Genomic DNA, 22,084 nt, shown 5'->3' with positions numbered 1-22,084 from the left:
TCAACTATTTCAAAACCTTGGCCTAAATCCTGTGGTGAGTCCAAAAGAGAATAGATCCATTGAATCAATTGTTGAATGATGAACAACACATTGGTAAGTTCCATTGATGATGATACTCTACTTAGAACAGCAACAGAGTTCAGCCTAATCCACACACACACACACACACACACACAAACACACTGTTGCATTCAGTGAATTGTACTCATGAAAGCAAAAAATCATCTGGAATGAGGAGAAACGTTGAATTATCTCAAACAAACAACAAACAAACAAACACAACAAATAATGAGTCTGTTTCCTCTTCAGCTTTGCTGAGTTGTAAGGGTACCAGATAATTGTTGGAATAATATATATATAATAATATATATATATATAATATATATATATATATTCAACATTTCCTTCCTGGCTGAAAAATGAGTTTCCTACACTTGGAAAATCTGGTCAGGAACAGTACACAGTGGCAAAAAAAAATTGTGCAGTTTTACACAATGTGCAACACTCTGAAGTGTTCGGGAAATTATTAGGCACAGAAATATATGGTTTTTGTGTGGAGTGTAAAAACTGTGTTTTAATGCAAAACCCCCTGCTTCCAGATAGTCATTCGTGTGTGCGTTTTTTGGTGCAAGATCGCTGTGTCTTGCATGAACACTGGTATAAATTCCTATAGTTTTCCAACAGAGAAATAATCTCTTTGTTTTTGGACCCATTCACACTACACAGTTATAGCACTTCGATGCCACTTTAACAAGGAGGGCTTCATCCATGTAGAAACCTGGGGTACATAGTTTCATGAAGCACTTAGAATTCTTGGCCAGCGAGTGCTAGTGTCTCATAAATATACAAATGCCAGGATTCCATGGGATGTAACCACAATGACAAAGTGATTTTAGTTGTATAATTGTGTAGTGCAAAAGAGGACTCCCTCTCAGCCATTTTCCCTGTGGCTTTTCATATGATTAAGAAACAGAGATCAGAAAGTTACTTTTCAAAAACTAACTTGATCTATTATAAATTTCAGTATTTAAAAAGGAACTAATTATAATGCTGAAAAAAATAGGTTAACGCTTGATGTACTGACTGTAACTTTTGCATTATTCTCTGTTACTTTTTTTTGAGCGAGGAACCCTATGATTGATTAGAATATGCCCTAAAATTTATGGCAAAAATGCTTCTGAAAATGTCCTTGAAAAGTAACTTCTGAAAATAGCTAGAAACTATTACTCATCACACCAATAAAGTAATTTTTCTCTTCTTGCATTGCTTTAAAAAAAATAAGCCTGTACATGCCTAAATGTTGTTCGGGAAAGATAAAATACACAAAGAATTCAGAAACCAGTACCTTAGAAAAGGATTATCACCTCAAGAAGCATTTTATGGGAGATGGTAAGAAGTTAAGCTACTGAGATAGTCTAAACAAACAGAGGAAAAACAAGACAAACAAAATAGAACAGGCTTGGACTCCAATAATAAACTATTGTAAGAAGAAATGGTTATGGCTACATTGATATATGAGAATTACATGAAGTTATTTTAAAGTTTGAGTGGTCAAATAAAAACGGTTGAAATAAGAGGAATTAGCTCTCAGAGAAAAAAATTTAAAAAAGAAGGAGAGAATGTGAAGGAACTGAGATGAAAAGAACAGAGTCATTGCAAAATGGATTCAACTGTGGGAAGCAGAAGCGTTAAGATGTATATGGAAATGATTTGTTCAAAAATTTCACGATGTGTTTTTATGTCTATTTTTTATTTTTTGAAATTTAATAAAAACGTATAACTGTAAAGAAATAAGCCTGTCACATGCGCTTTACTCCACAAAGTAAACTAGTGACAGGCAACAATGTTGTATATGAAATGTCAACTCCAAGGCTGTTCTTATTCTCATTCATATCTTCCTTGCAGGGAGTTATCCAGCTGCTCATATCCTTGATTGAAAACAACCAAGAAAAGATAGGTCTGGGATCAGCACCCGGCATATTTGGCAGCAGCTGCTGGGGCCCAATACAAATATCTGAATTCCTCCCTTAATTTATTTCCATCTTGGCACTCCAAACTGTGGGCTAATATGAGAGACAGTAGTGGATCTCTGAAGCACAGTGATCAATTGATAAGGCAGAAAGTGAGCAACAGCCAGTCCAACCCACTCACTCACAAAGTCTAACAGAGAAAGGTACATCCGCAGGGAGAGATGGGAAATAGAAATAAAATTTTATTATTATTATTACTATTACATAAGCTTAGTCCTCTTGGTAAAATTTTTACCTACTTTACTTGTGCATAATTGAACAGATGGTCTAACAGAGGAGAGAGAAAAATGCCTGTATGTTAGAGTGATGCATGGAGAGAGTGTGACTGGTAAAAGCATTGGCAAACAAACAAGAAAGCCATCAAGGATAAAAACTAGGAATTGGTTAGTACTGGCATATACAGGTTGCTAACTCTATCTCTAGTACAGGGTTGGACTATATGACCTTTATAGCTGCTTCCAGTTCCAAGATTCTATGATTCAACTATTCCCCTTGATTTATACTCTAATTGATGTAGCCTGCAAAATGCATTGGCATTTTTGGCCGTTGCATCACACATGTTGACTTAGTAGACCAATGGACAGAAGTTCCAGGGAAGCAGATTTTGATGAAACCTTATGAGAAACTCCTCAATGATAAGAGCTGTTCAACAGTGGTTCAGTCTTTTTTAGGAGATGGTGAATTTTCTATCCTTAGAGGCATTTAAGCCAAGCTTGGAGAGTCATCTTGTGGGGATGCTATGGCTGCATCCTTCACTGAAGATCCTGCAGTGTGTTTGTGTTTGTGTATGTGTGTGTGTTGGGAGATTGTCTAGGTTAATGATGCTCAAACTTTGGTCCTCCAGATGTTCTGGACTTCAACTCTCAGAAGGCCCAGCCAGCATCACAGGTGCTGAAGGATTCTGGGAATTATGGTCCAAAATACCCGAAGGCCCAAAGTTGGAGGCTTAGATGTCCTTCAAGGGCTCTCCTATCCTGTGTTCTTATCTATATGTATTATCCACCTGAAGTAAGAGAGAAATTATTTCAGCTTAACTTCAGCTCTCTAGCCCAAGAATCCCCACTGGGCACAAATGTTCAAGTCAAACTTCATTGAACTTTTTAAACTTAAAAATCCTGTCCATTCCCTTCTACAGAAAGGTATGCCCCTATGGCCACAAAGAGCTCTAAAAATGAAGCTGTTCTTTCTATGGACATGCTGCTCATAAAGCATAAAATCCTGGACATACCAGGACCAGAAGGAGGCATCTTGAAAGGGCTGATGGAAACAAATCTGCTCCAATGGGCTTTTAAATCTGTGTTTACTTCTTTACATCTGCCGCATTATCCAAATGCAAAAAAAAGAAGTGTGGTGGGACAAAATGTTTTACAAGGCTTTCCTTCTAATAAATTCCAGGGAAAGAGAGGTTGGACTGAAGTCTAATTACTTCCCCTTAATTGGCATGCATCACCTCAGGAGGCCCCCAACCAACTGCTGATTATGAATTGTCCTTACTTTGCTAATGCTTGCTCTTCCTTCTTGGCAGGTGATATTTACTGAGCCAGATGGTGGCAATTACCATATTCATAATGCTGTGCATAACTGTTAAGGAATGAAATTGCATTGCTCTGTGTGTTTGGATGGGGTGGGGTGGGGAGAGGGATGGAGAGAGAGTGAGAGATACAAATGAAGCAGAGTTTTGAGAATATGAAATGATTTTGGCTTAGCATCTAGCACAAAAATCCTTCATTGCTATGGGCATGCATTGGTTCCCACCTCTTAACTAGCTGCTGTATTGGGAGAGGGGGAGAATTCATTGTAGAGAAGTGTACTGGGAACAAATCCTAAACTGGAGGCTGGAGGCCATCTGCATATTTACACTGTATGGCTAAGCATAAGGGCTGAGATCCTGTTGGCGACTTATGCATGTATACGATCTCCTATAGAAGTGGTTGGTTATTTTCATCTGATGCTCATCATCTGCATTCTATTCAAGGTTGTGGAAATGGTGTTTCATGTGTGGTGCCATTGCCCATGAGAATGTATACTGTCAGCTGATATGCATCTGTCTGCACCAGCTAAAATCAGCAGGAATACTCATTCAGTTGTGCACTCTTTTGTGCAATGTTACCATTCAAAGCAAGGCTTGTGTATAGATTCCCGTTCCTACCCCTAGTAATGATGTTTTTAAACTTTTTATATTGTGATGCTTTATCTGTATTTTATTGTTTCTTGTCTTGTAAGCTGCCTTGATCATGCAATTGGAAAAGCGGGATATAAATAAAAATGATGATGATGATGATGATGATGATGATGATGATGATGATGATGATGATCAGGATGAGATCCTGTAATGCATAGCACAGCATGAATGAACTGCAGACAGAACCGTGTTATGCTTCTCCTTCCAGCATCCTGACACACTGTTTAGCCATTGTAGCCCAGCTATTCAGTGGCTGCTGCAGAAATGAGATATCACAAAAGTATCCCACCATGTCCCTGTAACTTCCATGGCACTACGATTTTGTGGTGGTGGGATGGCATATTCCTGCAAGGCAAGAGACTATGTTGATGGTAGCTGAGTTGCAGGTAAAGTCTACCATGTCAGACAAGTATTTGTTGAGGAGTGAGACTAAATGTGCCAAACAGTGTGTGTGTGTGTGTGTGTGTGTGTGTGTGTATGTGTGTGTGAGAGAGAGAGAGAGAGAGAGAAAGAGAGACTGGAGGATCATTTAGAGACAATAGCAGTGGACAATAGTTAATGCTTGTTAGTATTGTGCAGAAAGAGACATGGTAAACCACTCCAGAAGCCTTCTATCTTGAAATTAGTGTAATGAGACAGTCCAAAATGAAACAAGAGACTCCCAGGTCTGGAAGGAACTGAGCAAGCTACTGGGGAAGAGCAGAGGACAAGTAGAAGTAGCACTATGGCTAATGATGCAACTGGATTCAAGTTGAATGGATGTTCAGCTGTTGATGGTTCAGAGGTGAAAGGAAAGTCTGAAGTTGCACAACACATATAGGACAGTGATGGTGAACCTTTTCAAGGCCAAGTGTCCCAACTAAAGGTTTTTCTGGCACCAGGTGTTATCCGGTGCTGGGGGCAGAACCTCTGCCCTCCAGGGGTGGGATTTCCATTCTCTAGGGGAGGAACCTCTGCCCTCTGGGGGCAGGACTTCCAGGATGGGATTTCTCTCCCTGCACTTTTGCCGGCCTCCAGCTGTCTCCAGAGAAACCGGGTTCTCCTTGGCGTGCCGGGATGATGTCCAAGACAAGCATGGTGGCTGGCAGTTCGGATGCAGTGCCGCGCTTGCGTCATGCACGCATGCCACGTATAGACAGTGCCACGTAAATATGGCACCATCCATACATATTAGGTTTCCAGAGTGTGCGGTTGCTGTGTGCTCTGGAACCCTAATTTTGGCGCTGCCATGGCACTTAAGTCTGTCCAAAGAATATCAATGGGCCCGAACAGACAGGCCAAAATATAGCTGCTTTGAGTCACTTTGGAGTTATGCTGTTGAAATGATGCATGCATCCTAAGAGGCTGGAAGCCACGCCAAAGCCATGCTCCAGTCCTAAGGACTGGAGTGCAGCTTTTGTGTAGATTCTGGCCTTTTAAGATGTGCATGTCATTTAAACACCATAACTTCAAAGTGACCTGAAGCAGCTTTATTTTGGCCTGTCTGTATGGGCCCAATAAGATTTCAGAAAAAACCCATTAATATAATCATAATCATGATAATAATTTATTCTTAATCTAAGTTTGTTCCAACTGCAGAGATGTGGATTTGAAAAATAAATCTGTGCTGGAATTCAGGAGGAATTTGATCACACACCAAAGCAGGACTTCTAATTAATCATAGTTGATTGGAAAGCAAGTGTAGGAAACTGAGCAGAATCAAAGGCAAATTTGGTCTAGGATCAAGAAATGAAGCAGGAGAGCGACTGACTGAATTTTGTGAGTCTAAGAGTTTGTTAATTACATACTATCAGAAGATGCACAAGCTTTTGTCCTGCTATAATGTTGTATTGGGATATGCAGTAGCTACAGCTTGTTTTAGGACTGTTTGTGAACTGTGGTTTAGGCTGTGAGCTATGTCCTGGTGGTAAAAGAGGCCAACTATGCCCAAGGTCATTTGAGAGAAACTCTGGCTGTAACAACAAAGGAAAGGAGTGGTATGTGAGGTTCTTTTTTAAAGAGACAGTTCCCTTTCTCCTCCTACTTTTGGGGAAGAGCTAGGTATTGCCAAGCTAAGGCATGTGAAAGAGGCAGTGTGACAGTGACCGAGTACTCTCTTATAAAGAAAAGCGTTATTCTAAGTAAGGAAATTCTATAGAAGAAAGGTTATCTCTTACATGAAGTACCATCTTGTTTTTCAGACACAGAATATATAAGTTACAGAGTTGATCATTTCAGTCAAATAAGTAAAGAATCAAAATATCCTAACCCAACCGGCTAGTAGATTCTCCTAATCTCACAGATTAGATGGCATTTGTAGTCCTTGATGTTCATGGAATATCTGGAAGATGTGACTCCATTATGCAGCTTTCCAGTTCTCCATGTCTGCTTTGGGAGACTGAGGGCCTCAACAGACTGGCAATAAATCCTAGCCTGAGGACAGAGTGGGGGCATGGCATCCACATGACACATGCCCCAATGCTGCCCTGATGCACCTAACCACATGGCAGGTACGGCGCTCCTCTGGTGCTGCGTCCAGACGATGCAGCACCAAAGGAACACAAAAAAGCTGTGGTTCCGGTGGCTATGGTGCCCTGGGTGACCTTGGCCAAGTCACAAACTCTCAGCCTCAGGAGAAATCAATGTCAAATCTCCTCTGAACAAATCTTGCCAAGAAAACCCTACGATAGGGTCATCTTAGGATGGTGTAAGTCCAAAACAACTTGAAGGCACACAACAACAATGACAATAGTCTTCTTGAAAGTAGAGGCCTAAGATGATGGAAAATCTATGCATCCTCTGAACAAACTTTTCAATGAAAACGTGCAATAAATTGGGATTCAGCATGAACACATAAAAAAATGCCAACAGCTGCTTCACATGAAAACAAACTGAAGATGCTGCTATTCTACTTTCAGCCCACTGGATGGTGCCAAAGCATTAATGTTCTGGTTGCTGGAAACCCTTTGATATTACTGATCATATTTATATGGAATATATATGAACAGAAGGATGACTCTCCCACTTCTTTGCTTATATGTCTGCTTTGATGGGATGCCATGTTGAACATGGAGCAATCTTGTTTTGTACTGCTCCAGAGACTAGAACACAAACCAATGGATACAAATCGCTACAAAGGAGATGCTGCCTAAACATTAGGAAGAACCTCCTGACAGTAAGAGCTGCTCCACAGAGCAATAGACTGCTTTGGAGGGTGATGGTTTCTCTTTCTTTGGAGGGCATTAAAGAGAAGTTGGGTGACTATCTCTGCGGGTACTTTGATACCATGCCAGCACGGCACTACATGGGCCTTGTGGTTTCTTCTAACCCTATGATAAGAAATGCCGTTACAGAATTGCAAAGATGTGTAACAGGATGTCAACCAGAGTCCCCAATGCATATAAGTGTGTGGTGTACTTCAGGGTGCATATCAGCACATGATGCATGCTGATGTGCATTGTGCACTGGTGTGTATCAGGCACTTTGCTGGCTTCCCTATATAGTAACATCACAGAAAGCCTCTACTGGATATAGACATTATGCAACTGGGCAATTGTAATTCCTGCAGACATAAGTCCACTTATAAAGATACAAGCCCCCATCAGGATTCTGGCCATGGTTTTCTATTGGACTTTGTTTTACATTTTTAAAAATCTGCTTTGGGTCTTTTGCTAGGAGCTGTTTCTTTACTAAACCAATGTCTGTTGTTAGTAATGGACTAGATGAACAAATAGAAATTTAATCCAGACAAGACAGAAGAGTTCTTTGTTAGTTGGAAGCAGTGGTGTCACTAGGACTGGCATCACCTGGTGAGGTAACTCATGGTGCCACCCTTCCCATTGACCTCCTCCCATACCACACTATGCAAAAGGGATGCAGGTGAATGTTAACAGCCCATTTCTGTCCAAAGGCAGATGATTGGGGCGTCACCTGGTGTGTTCTGTATCCACAACACTCCCTTAGTAATGTCTCTGGTTGGAAGGCAGATCAGAGAATAGGAATTCAGCTTTTGATGGATGGGATTACACTCCCCCTGAGATCTCAGGTTCATAGCTTGAGTAGACTCCTGGATTCAAATTTGAACCTGGTTGCGCACGTTTTGGCTGTGGCCAGGAATGCAATTGCACAGCTAAAACTAGAGTGTCAGCTGTGGTTGTTCCTTGAGAAGTCAGATCTAGCTATGGTGACATATGCTTTAATTACATCTTGTCTGAACCACTGCAATGCACTCTGCATGGGGGGATGCCTTTGGTATCTGTTCATAAACTTCAGCAGGTCCAAAATGCTGTGGGCAGGCTGTTGACTGGGGCAGGATACAGGGATCATGTGACCCTCCCCCAGCTGAAACAGCTGCATTGGCTATTTCTATTTTCTTTTTGTATTGTCTTTATGATAATACAGCATGCCCTTGGCTTACACGGGGGATCTGTTCTGGACTCTCTTGCGTAAGCCGAATTCCACACATGCTCAAGCCCCATTCGCATGTGTGCGCCATGGACGCATGCTCCATTCATGTGAATGGGACACCTTGCCCCTTGCACCCCATGTGCTCCCTCGCGGGTTTGAGCATATGACAGGGGCGCAATGTATCCTGTTTCTAGTCCTGAACCTTAGACTTAAAGAAAAGAGATCTATGGCCTTACCATTTATCCTATTCTTCCCTGTTTCATAGGGTTAGCTTTAAAATTGGTTTTCTTCTATTTCTTTTCAATTTATTATATCTTAAAAGCTTTTCTGAGTAGTTCATTTTTGATCCTGTCTCTTCTTTTACTATAAAAATGTGTATTTCCTTCCAATTATCCTCATAGCTTTTAGCTGTTTTATTAATGAGGTGGTTGGTTATTTTATCCATAGTTGACATGTTCTGGTTTTGACCTTTAGAGTCCTACACAGCTTGGGTCCAAATCAGTGGTGTCACTAGGGTTGGTGTTATCCGGTGTGGAAACTCATGGTGTCACCCCCCTATCAACCTCCTCCCATTTCACATCACACAGAATCCTTAGTAATGATTTTTTGCATTAATGTTACTCATCAGTCATAATTCCCATATACCACTAAACATAATGGTAACTGTCATGACATAAACAACTAGCAAAATTAAAATGTATACCTTCAAATTACAATATCATATGCACAACCTAAATGCATTTACATATACATTGTGAAGATTTGGTTAAAATGTGATGTTTTTAAAGAACATTTAAAAAGAATAATTAAAAAAAAACATTCACCAAACTGCAAATCCTAGGATTCAACAAGATGGAGTCATGAAGGTTAAAGTAGTTTTAGATGGCTTCAACTATATCGTGGAGAGACACAATTACTTTCCTGTTTAGATCTGTGTTACTACATATGCTCTCATAGTAGGGATTGCATAGCCTTCTGAATGTTGTTTGACTGCAACTCCCAGCAGCCTGACCCATCATAGCCAATGATGAGGAATGTTTAGAACTGTAGCTCAACAACCCTCGGATGGCTACTTTTTGCCCACCTCTGCTGTAATTAATCTATGCCCTTAAATGCAATAATGATCATATTCACAGGTCTACCTAGCTGCCAGCTAATGTGGATAAATGAAGAACAGAAGTTATTGACTTATTCACATTAGAGCGTGTCAGGACTTTATGTACAGGATTAACATACCAGGAAGGTTGGAAAAAGCAATTAAATTAATGTAAGGACCATTATTTTCTTCTCCTTAAAATGATGTACACTGCTGAGTGATTTCAGGTGAAAAAGGAAAGAAATAGAAACACCAACTATAGGAGTACTGATATCAGAAAAGTAGTGGGGGGAGAAACACACAACCTCTTGGTATGCAAAACCAAACCAAAGTTCCAAAACCCAGTACTGAAACCTTTGATAGGGTGCTTAACAGGTGTAAAAATCATTTATCTGTGTCTGTTCTGTAACCTGCTGCAATTTGTGCATTCAGGTTTAAAGACCAGGCTGAAATTCCACACCGTTTTGATGTGCAGAGAGAAAAGGTTGAAGATGTTGTTTGGGATGTGGGTTCTAGCCGGTTAAGAATCTCAGATTTCATTTTTCTTTTGAAAACATTAATATTCTAAGTCTTACAACAAGAAGGTTTAGGACATTCACCAACAGTCCACGTTGCTTACAAAGGGTGCATCTACACTGTAGAAATAATGCAATTTGAGGCCACTTTGAGTGCTTTAGCTCCATCCTATGGAATCCTGGGATGTGTAGTTTTATAAAGTCTTTTACCTTCTCTGACAAAATGTATGAGTGCCTCATAAAACTACAAATCCCAGGATTCCATAGGATGGAGCCATGGCAGTTAAAGTGGTCTCAAACTGCATTATTTCTGAAGTGTAGTTGCACCCAAAGTTACATCTGTGTAACAAAGTAATGTCTCCTGGTCTCACCCCTCCTTCAGCCCACCATAAGAACTAGCTGCCAGATCAGGTGAACATGGTCCATTCTCTTCTGATCAGGTTGCAAGGAGGATGACATTATTACCAAGTTAGGCTGTGACAAGGACTTGTGATGGACTTCTGCTTTTGGTTGATCCAGCTTTGCTCACAAAATGGAAACATCTTCCTCCTTGTGTCCTGATCAGAAGCTGAACAGACTTCTCCTGATCTGACAGCTGGCTCTTAAGATGGGCTAAGGTGGGCTGTATAGTCTTACTGAATACAGATTGTTTGGGATATGAATCCAAAACGCAAATATAATTAGGGATGGGCAAAGTATGGATCTCTACAGGTTATCAAGCTGCTACTCCCAGCAGTCTTGTGTTGGAGTAATTGCTACTTTAATAATAAAAATATATATTTTAATTGATAGATGACGTATAATCCATGGGACAACCAAAAATGATGAGTCAGGAGCACATGGCATGAGGCAAAGTTGCAGCAAGCTTACATCATACTATGTGGCACTGAATAATGACTCAGAACCAATCTCCTATATAAGTGGACGAAGGGACTGGCCACATGTGGGTTAGTTGGGAGAGTTGGAAAGTTGTTTGGAGAAGACATCAGAGTAGTTGGTTGGAAGTTGACAGAGAGGAGTGCGTATATATATTGTATTATATTGTACATGTTGCAACTGAAGATAAAGCGTCCAGAATTTTGCATGAATGTACTACATCTGAGTGTCTCTTTTGAGTGTGAAAAGTGGTCAGTATACTGCCAATACCAATAGCTGGGTGTTTTTGTTTTTTGAACTCTGCTACAAAGTTGTTTTGGCTGCATCTGGGTAGACTTGTCCCTAGACTGTGTTGGTAGTTGGCTTTCCCTTGCCAACACAATAGCAATCAGTTGGATTTATCTACAAGTTGACTCAGCATTCAACAATTGAGTCAATAGGTCTACTCTAGTTGGGACTAACCATCAGGATTCCAGCTCCTATTGATACTCAGCTAGAATAAAAAATGGAATTTATTTAAGCATTAACTTTTCCTTTGCCAATTGAATCAAGAGATAGCCAGTTAGCAACAGGAATGTAACCATTGGGTTATAACCAGCATCACCAGCATGGCCAATGGAGTAGAGTATCTTCCCCATGCTCTCTGAAAATTAATGGAAGGTTGCAATGCATATTAATGGTCTCTTCTGGAGGTGAAAGCCAATACCTCCTAAGAAGGCTGATAGATGAATTATGACTTACAAGGACAGAAGGACAAGCAGGCAGAGAAGCTGATCATTTATTCCAGGAATAGAACTTCAACAAGATCCTCAAAACATGTTCATTGACCAGGGCATGTCGTTCCATATTTCCAGGTCTAAAGCTTTTGATGGGAAGAAGAAACAGGCTGAAGATGTGCCTATCTCTTCCTGTCATCACTGATCTATTTAAATGAATCTTGAAGCTTCTAAAAATCCTTAATAAAAAGAATCTTGGCTGCATTTCATGCCTACTTTCAAGGACACTAGACGTTAATTTGGGAAAGCCATCGACTCAGTTACCTAAATCCAATAAATTATAGCAGGTAATTAAGATATTCATTTTCACTTCTCTGCTGTGTCCCCAGTGTCCTTGTTGGGTCTGATAGGCTGGATTGATTGCAGTGAGAAACCTGTGGTAGCACATTGAGCCATGGTATTGATAAGGGAGGGTGAACTTGTTAGGGGGTTAGGGTATTAACTTCTTTATTGGTTAGGTATTAGTTGTTAAGGACATTAACATCTTTTAGGAAGAATGTCTTGACTGTAAGAACTGGTTGACAGTGGAATAGTATGCCTTGGGAGGGTGTTGGATTCTTCTCCTTTTCAGGATTTAGATGTGCATCATTTGGAAGTGCTTTAGCTGTGCATTCTGGCATGGCAGAGGTTGGAATAGATGGCCTTTTTGGTCCCTTCCATCTCTATGATTTTATGTTTTTGTCTTCATTTGCTAATAAATCTTTGTGTAATTTATTGAAACCAAACTGAGGAGCTTTTGCTGTTTTTGCCTGGGAGACCTGATGTGGGCTTGGTGAAAAATGAATTTGCTTCATTAAAACAAAAACCAGACCTTTCCAAAATTAGCAGATATTTACATTAATTTGATAGAAAGAACTTGAGTTTTTTTTAAAAAAACTTGACTCTTAGAAAAAACAAAAATAATGCACTTGTCCATTCAGACAGAAGTCTTTGACTGCAAAGCTCTTAAAAGCCTTCCTTGGAATCTCTGGATGGAATCCTGTTGATGCCATACATACATGTAAGTTCTCCTACATATATAGTATGGCTGTTGTGCAATGGATGTATACAGTCCAGGGCTGTATATGTGGAGGTCCATCAATACAACAATTTCTTAAGGATCAGAATCCTATTGTAAGTTCCAACTACAGTAGAACTGCTGAATCAATGGGATATAAACATGTGTCGACTCTCTATTACACAATCGATTCAATGGGTCTACTGTAGTTTGGGTCAATCCCAGCCATGCAGTGGTGCATTCTGGAATGGTGCATACATTGTTCATCGGTGTCTTCAGTGTAATGCATCGGAAGAAGTAGACTGTAGTCTATGAAAGCTCATGCTGCCAACTTCTTTATTCCAGTTAGTCTCAAAGGTGCTACATGATCTCTCAACATATAGTGTCTTCAGTGAACCAGTTGATTCACTGAACTTGCAGAAAAAGCCACTGTGCCTTCTCACTGTCCAGTGGAACAATAACCAGGAAGATAAATAGCTGGTCACACAACGTTAGTATTCAGCAAAGGGTCGGGGTAGTGCTACCATTTTGTAACTACACGAGTGCAGATTATACTGTGCAAGCATGATGTAGGATTTCATTCCTGCTTGTGATGCTCTAAGGTTTCCATATTTCTCCGCAGGAGGTTTCTCCTCTTTCACAGCTACATGCCAGGCAAAAACAACTCCCTGCTGGGAATGATTTAGAAGATTTTAGCACTATACGCTTAAAATGTTGCTAATTCACTTTAAGTGCTCTGGCTGCCTCCTGTTGCATTCTGGGACTTGTAGTTTAGGAAGGGGCATTTAGAATTCTCAGCCAGAGAGCTCTTAGGCAGTTAGGCAGTCAGAACAGTTAAAGTGGACTAGCAATTTAGTGCAATAATCTAGTTAGAATCATAGAATCAGTCTTAGAGAACTGGATATATTTAGCCTGGAGAAGAGGAAACTGAGGTTGCATGTACATTGCAGAATGAATGCAATTTGACACCGCTTCAATTGCTCAATGCTATGGAATTCTGGGATCTGTAATAGTGAGTTATTTAGCCTTCTCTGTCAGACAGCGCTGGAGCCACAACAAACTACAAATCCCAGGATTGCATAGGATGGAGCCATGACACTAAATGTGTCAATCTGCATTAATTCTGCAGTGTGGCAGAAACCTGAGAGGTGACATGATAGCTATATTTAAATATCTGAAGGGATGTCATATAGAAGTTGGAGCAAGACTGTTTTCTGCTGCTCCAGAGACTAGAACATGAACCAATGGATTCAAATTACAAGAAAAGAGATTCCACCTAAACATTAGGATTTTTTGTTTACTGTAAGAACTATTCAATATTGGAATAGATTGTCTCAGAGGGTGGTGAACTCTCAATCTTTTGAAGTCTTTAAACAAAATTTGGATGGCCATCTTTCAGGAGTGCTTTAGCTGTGTGTTCCTGCATGGCAGGGGGTTGGATTAGATGGTCCTTGTGGTCCCTTCCAATTTTAAGATTCCATGAATCTAAGCTTCTGGGCTGCGGTGCCCCTGCTAAACTGGACATATCATGAGACAATGTGACCCACTGGAAAAGACAGTAATGCAATAATGCTTGGTAAAGTGGAAGACAGTAGGAAAAGAGGAAGAGCTCATTACAGGTAGATTAATCAAATGAATCTCCCCACCATAACACTGCTGAAGTGCAAGTATGCCAAGACAACCCATCTGCTTACAGATCAAAGCTGTGTCAGTAATTCCTCAAAGGGCTGTGATGGTAATACCTCAAAGACACTACTTAGTGGCAGAGGAAGGTCCCAGGGGGAGACAAGATCCCTCTTCCCTGCAGGGCTGATTGAAGCTATCAGTTTCATCAACCATGGGACTGCGGCAAAAGGGAAATGCTAAATAGCTTTTTTCAACCCTATCAATTTTTATACCTCTTTCAAACGTTGACTAAAAAGTAGATTTCATTTAAACGTCCATCAGATTAAATAAGACGCAGCTTTAGAAAAGGAGTGGCATGCAGTATATTTTATCAAAACTTGTTCTCAGCTTTTCAGTAGTTACTGGGCTGGATCTAGCATTTTCTTCCCTTAGCAGCTCCCAAGTAGGATTCCACTAAAAATACTCTCATTCTCAGAAAACAAAGGTGGTAGAGAGGGTTTTTTTTGCAAGTTCTAAATTAAGACCAATATTCTTCTCCAAATATGAGTCCTGGTTGTTTGCTAATGTCCCCACATCTTATTAGCTGTTTTACCTGTTCTGATGGAATATTGCCAGTTATTTATAGAGTCAAGTTTACTGTTGATTTCCCAAACCCTGAGCCCATAAAATGTGATAACAGGGGAAAGGAAGATAAGATATGGTCGCTTTTTGAGATAAAATATAATGCTCAAGCTTTATGAAGGAAATGAGATGTCTTGTTAACCAAGAAGGATGGTAATTGTTCTTGTTTTGAGAAACTTTGATGAGTCTGGGGGCATGACTACATGGGCCAAGCGCCAAATCCCCAATTTGAGTGTGGATTCTAAGGCCAGTTTTGCACTGAGTCCATGTCATACCAAAATAATTCACCTTTTGCTCTGGATTTTGCAGGGAAACCCTTAGCACCCTGTAGTAACACAGGGTGACTGTCTACACACTTGTCCCACTGTGTTACCCACTGTTGCCACCACCGCTGGCACAAATTGCTCTCTCTGAGGTCACAGTGTGATTGACACTGGGCACTTCATTTCTGACCTTGGCGGCAATGACTTGTAGCAGCAGTGTCAGTGGTGTTGGGTGACACAGTGGGACACATGTGTAGACAGCTGCCCAGCGTTGCTGCAGAGTTCTTAGGTAATGGGAAGAAGGGATCCAGAGAAGCTCGGGGGCCAGAATACTCCATAAACAGCCTGGAGTATTCTGCCCTAGGCTGGGATTATATGGGGTTTATAGCAATAGTAATAGCAAGTACATTTCTATACCGCTTATCATTGCACTTAAGCACTCCCTAAGAGGTTTGCAATGTGTAAGCCAATTGCCCCCTTACGAAGTTAAGAAGTAACACCATGCTCATAAGGTGACTGCACAGATAAACATACAATGAAGGGGAAGAATTTACCAGAAAAATAGTCTTTTGCTAAGAAACAAGTGGGAAACAAGTGCTGAGAAACAAGTGGAAAACCAGTAGGGCCAGGACTAATGGCTTTATATTAAGGAGGCTAGATTTTGACTGGTATTGAATGATCTATTTTTATATTTGAGGAGATTTCCAGTGTTCTGGTTCTGAGAAAGTATGACTTGCCCAAGGTCACCCAGTGGGTTTCTATGGCTGAGTGGGAAATTGAACCCTGGTTTCCAGAGTCATACTCCAACACTCAGACCACTAACTTTCCCAACATCTGCTTATAATTAAAACACTTAGAGCGTACTAGTAGCATATCCTATATCTCCTATGTTCAATATGGAGCTTGATATTTTCATATTTTGATATCTAGAGCCAGACATGTTTTTAAAATGTCATAATGGCCTTTGGAACACTAGGAATTTTCCCATGGGAAAGACACGCTGACCTGAAGACATGTGGGGGATCTAGATGGCACTAAATAAAGGTTAAATGGGTTTGTGGATCACTCCATCTCCCCTCAGGCTTTCAGCACAATCCTCTCAGAATAGGGATTGAGTGAGTCTCAGTGCAAACCAGTTAAAGTCCATATTTCCTTCTCACCTTGGGCTGTGTCCCTATTCACCTTTCCCATCCATCCATCCATCCATCCATCCATCCATCCATCCACAAGTTGTCTCAAATCCAGTTAATGTTGTGTTACTGCTACATACTGAGGCTCTGTCTTGCAGACTGGAGCTCCACTCTCTGTATAACCTTCAGATCCTGTCTGAAGCACTCTCCATCTTCCATGCAACCCCTTCTAACTCCTGATTTCTCACTGTTTAACCTTTTACACCTCTCTTTCTGTTAACTCTGTATGGTTCTTGAAGTTGCATTGGTTTTGTGTGTTTGCGTGCACCTTTGCACATTTCTCAATAAAACTCTTTTTAATTCACCAAAACTGGAGTATCTCTGTGGTTAATGCTGGTATACATAGATGTAAAAGATCACTTAAGTTACCAACCTCTTGCAGGCCTCATGTGAGCTAATACATTTTCCCCAGATATGAAGGAGACACTGTCACAGGGATCCCAAGTCCCTACATTTTTTAGCTAGCAGTACCCAAGGTCCATATTATACTGTTTGTCTAATAGATTTAGGAAACAGTGGCCTGAAGTGTACCATTATTCAGTGTTTCATATTTTATTGCTACTAATAGCAATTCTATTGGTAGATGCTTGATCTATCTAGTCATTATTCCTTTCTAGAAATAAGATTAGGTACATATAGGTTGCTTATTTTTGTAGTTTGCATGAACATAGGGTATAAAGACATTCCCACAAATGCTTCCATTTAAACTTTCTCTCTGATTATTCTGTTATGCAGTGTTTATCAAGGATCACCATCCTTTTTTTTTTTTGGAACCTTTTCCATTTGTTGTGAATTTTTTACTTGGCTTCCAATATGGCCTAGTAAACTGGCCTGGGAAATCCAGACTGAAGCTGATTTGGAAATCTTTAACGTTAACTCTACTGTGTGTCCAACCATGCAGCAACCATGTGGTCTCTAAAGTTACTGCCTATTTTTGTTCCAAAGCAATCATATAAATGCATGGAGCAGTCTGATCTTAGCAGCCCCCAAACTTGGATTCCCAGATGTTACTGGTCTTCAGGTCCCAGTATCCTTGATAATGGGTAATGCTGGCTGGGGTTTCTGGGAATTGAAGTCCAGCAATATCTGGAGATCCAGATTTGGGAAACACTATCTGGAATCCCTTTGGCTAGTTCCAACAAAAGTAGCCCCACTGAACTGAACATGTAAGGCAGTGCTTTGGTTCCCCAAATGCTTGGTTCTCTAGGTATTTTGAACTTCAGCTGCCAGAATTACTGATGTTGACCAAGCTGGCCAGGGCTTGTGGGGGTCCAAAACATCTGGGGAATCAAAGTTCAGGAATCACTGGTGTAAGAAAATCCTATTGATTCTATGGGGTTATCTGGCTGGAACTAACAATAGAATTCAGGTCATTGGGAGGAATTCACTTGAGGACTTAGATCTTCATAAGTGAACTTATATCTGCAGGAAATAGAATAGTTTCACAATGTTTGTATTCAGCAAGGGGCTGTTACTACTTATGGGAGCCAGTAAAGTGATCATTTGTCATGAGTTTCAAATGCACCTTTCTTGACATAAAGTATTGGGAAGGTTATGTGATGGGTTATACAGTAGAAACAGTTTTTGCAGAGACGGGATGATTTCAGTCACAGGTGGGGAAATAACTCTGGAGAGGAGGCAGGCATGGTTCAAGGTAGTTCAAGATGATTCCTGTGAAAAGAATCTAGCTGTAACAACAAAGGAGTGGTATGGGAACGAGAGAGGCAAATGTGTTTATTAATTGTACAGATGAGATTTGAGCCTGCCATGAGTTTGAAACTGTGGGTAGTTTAACTAGGCAATGTAAATGCTATTTAGTTCTGACAATGAATGCCTCTGGTATGGAACCACAGTGTAGAATAAAGGCTTGCTGAGTTTTAACTACTGTAGCCTGAAGTTTCCGAACTTGGTTCCTACTGGATTTCACACCTTTGTGTACTGTTAATGATGCACACTGGGACCTGAATGATGCACAATGGGGCAGATGTGCAATGTGACACTGGCTAGGGAGTGCTGATGTACATTGGCACTTCCTGGTGTGTATTGCGACCATTACATGTATTTTTTTCAATTGCTTAACAGGTTTTCTTAGTACCTCTTAGTATCTTTCTTAGTACCTTAGTACCTTTACATAGCTAAGTATATGTAAAGTTACATAACATAGATCGCAATACAAAATTCCATGCAGTGCCTTATATCTTCAGTGGTCCATTTAGTGTGGTGTTGTTTAACCTGGTTGCAGTTCTTTAAGAGCACATGTACCAGCTAGGAGCAAAAGTATTTACCTTTCCTTAACTGAGGACAACAGGAATTGAGTCAAAACTCTTTTCGTATGCAAACTGTGTGCTTTGCCACTGAGCGATCTACCCCCTTCTTTAGTTGGTAATGAATGTCCAACATAGATACAGCACCCTGGACAGCTCCTTATATCTCTCAGCCACACGTCCCCTCCTTTAATTTGGCTTCACAAATTTGTCTTCCGACACTACGGGACCTTGAAAAAATCCACTCCAAAATGCAAAGAATTACTGCCTGTGCTTCAGCCCTGGAAGCAATTAACTCTCCAGTGGGGTGGAAAACAGCTTTTGAGTCGTATTTATTGATGCATAGATTCCACCGTTGTGTGATATTTGATGACAAATGGTTGCGGCCCGTAATTAAGACTTGTTTGAGGGATTGGCAAGCAAAATGCATTGATGGAAGACCGGCGGAAAGGGCAAGTTGAGTTAGATTGGTTGGGATAAGACAATCTATATGACCTCGGTGCTCTATTCTTGCTCATTGATTTCTCAATTAAATATAACTTTTTATTCAATCACTTAAAATATACTGCTGATTATTGATATACTAGAAGTCAGAAAAGGTGGGGCGGGGCCCATCATGGAGCCAAAAATAAAGTGACAAAGCAATACTTGTTTTATTTTTTTGTAGCATCAAGCTGAAGCTGACATACTTTGCTGGTAGGCCTATCCAGAATGGTGGCATTTGAGTTAAATGTTACTTCCCTATAGTAATGTGATGTATGGGAAAGCCCTTGGTTATGCTATTCCTGTAGGAATGTAACATTGAAGTACTGTAGTTCCTTTTGGGGGGAGCCAATATGGTATAATGGCTAGAGCAGGGGTAGGCAATGTTGGGGGTTGGCAGACCCCAGGAATAAAGCAGGAATACTAAAATTTCACAGTGGTACCACATGAAAACACATTTTGGTTCTTGGCTTCCTTTCCAGGAGGAAAGAGGATGATTTTCCTTCAGGCTGGTAGAGTTTTATGCCACAAGAGGACACTGATACCTTCCTGGACCATAGAGAGCAACTGCAGTGGTGACAAGAACATTGGTAGTATCCATGAAATGTCTGTGGTGGTGGCAGGAGCCAGGCAGTGGTATGGCCTCTGGTAGGTTTCTGGGGGCCAACTTCCATCCATTCTGAGAAGCTGCTCAACTCAAAAAGATGTGATTCAATACTAGTTACTGAGGAGCAAACACAAAGAGGATGATTGCTTTCATATCCTGCTTGTTGTTTCTCTAATGGATTCATTTGGCCACTGTGGGAAACATGATGCTGAACTGGATATTCCTTTGGACTGATCCAACAAAGATCTTCTTGGATGGAATCCTGTTGGTAACATATGGTTGAATTATAATCTTTATTCCAGCAGTTTCCTTTTCTAGGGCATTGCACAATGATCATGTCTTGATTGTGGTTGTGCAAGCAAAACTCTGACAGCCTAATTGTTGTGCAAGCAGTTGCATTTTTCATAAAATCATAGAATCATAGAGTTGGAAGAGACCACAAGGGCCATCCAGTCCAACCCCCTGCCATGCAGGAAATCTAAATCAAAGCATCCCTGACAGATGGCCATCCAGCCTCTGCTTAAAGACCTCCAAGGAGGGAGACTCCACCACACTCTGAGGGAGTTTGTTCCACTGTCTAAAGGCCCTTACTGTCAGGAAGTTCCTCCTAATGTTGAGGTGGAATCTCTTTTCCTGTAGCTTGTATCCATTTTAAAGGAGTTGTGTCTCCAGAACACCGTGAGTGGGAATGTACTGCCTGTTACACAATGTGTTCATGTGCTTCATAATGGTAAGATACTGTATATGTACTGTGTATTGACCAGCAACACAACTATGCTGTGCATTGTTGCACTTATGGGATCTCAGACATTAAGCTTTCCCATAGATCCTGCAAAATGGTACAAGCCACTTCTGTGCAACCTCAATGTAACCTTAAGGCTGGACTTTTGCAATGCACTCTACATTAAGATACCTTTGTACTTAGTTTGGAAACTTCAGTTAATTCAAAACACAGCACCCAGATTGGAGATAAAACCACTCCATTGGCTGCCAATTAGTTTCTGGGCAAAGTATAAAGTTTTGGTTATTACCTTTAAAGCCCCATGTCGTCGTTGTTGTCATCATCATCGTCATCATCATCATCATGAAACTGAACCTTATAAGGAACAATTTAGGAAACTGGGTATGTTTAGCTTGGAGAAGACAAGATTGAGATATGGCAGGAAGGGATGCTGTGTAGAAGATGGAATAAGCTTGTTTTCTCTTGCTCCAGAGACTAGAACATGAACCAAACTGATTCAGATTACAAGAAAAGAGATTTAACCTAAACATTAAGAATAACCTTTTCACTATAAGAGCTATTTGACAGTACAATGCACTGCCTTGGTGGGTGATGGACTCTCTATCTTTGGATATCTTTCCCAGAATCATAGAATTTTAGAGTTAGAAGGGATCAGAGAGGCCATCTTGTCCAATGCAGGAAAACACACACACACAAAAGCAGTCCTGAAAGACGTCTATCCAACCTCTTAAAAAATAAAACCTGCAAGAGGTGTTTGACAGTAAAATAGATTGCCTCAGAGAACTCTCCCTCTTTGGAGGTCTTTAAACAGAGGCTGGATGGGCACATTTCAAGAGTGCTTTAATTGTGCCTTGCAAGGCAAGGGGTTGGCCCTTGTGGTCCCTACCAACTCTATGATTCTTTGATTCTATGAATAATAACAGCAACAATAGCACTACTGGATTCCTCCCCACCACCATGACTTTGTGCCCTCCAATATGGACATTCTACCAAGAGGATATTAATTCAGGCTTCTCCAATCCTGCTTAGCCTGTAAACTGACTGGAGTCCATGCCCTCTGAACTGAAGCAAGAGATGTGCTGATTCACTGCTGTGCAAAGACCCACCATCCCCCTGCTTATCATTCTATCGGCTTGTGGAGCTCTGGAAGCCAGTTGTGTTTGTAGGTTTTGCTGCAGATTGAAGCAATTCATTTTCATTTTATTTCACCAATGGGGATTTGGTGAGATTATCTCCTTCCAGCCACATAAACTGTCGCCATGCGTATCTCTCCACCTCCCTCCTCTCTCTCACACCAGTGACACTGGTGGAGTGTTGATGGATGGCCTTAGTGAAGCAGCACAAGATTGTCTCCTGACTTTGCCCTGAGCAAACTAACCTTCCTGCATCCGCCAGCGACATGACAGTAAATGTAGCTTTGGTTGTTCCAT

The sequence above is a fragment of the Sceloporus undulatus genome, chromosome 3 (genome assembly GCF_019175285.1).
Source record: "Sceloporus undulatus isolate JIND9_A2432 ecotype Alabama chromosome 3, SceUnd_v1.1, whole genome shotgun sequence".
Classification (NCBI taxonomy): domain Eukaryota; kingdom Metazoa; phylum Chordata; class Lepidosauria; order Squamata; family Phrynosomatidae; genus Sceloporus; species Sceloporus undulatus.
This window is presented reverse-complemented; position numbering follows the sequence as displayed.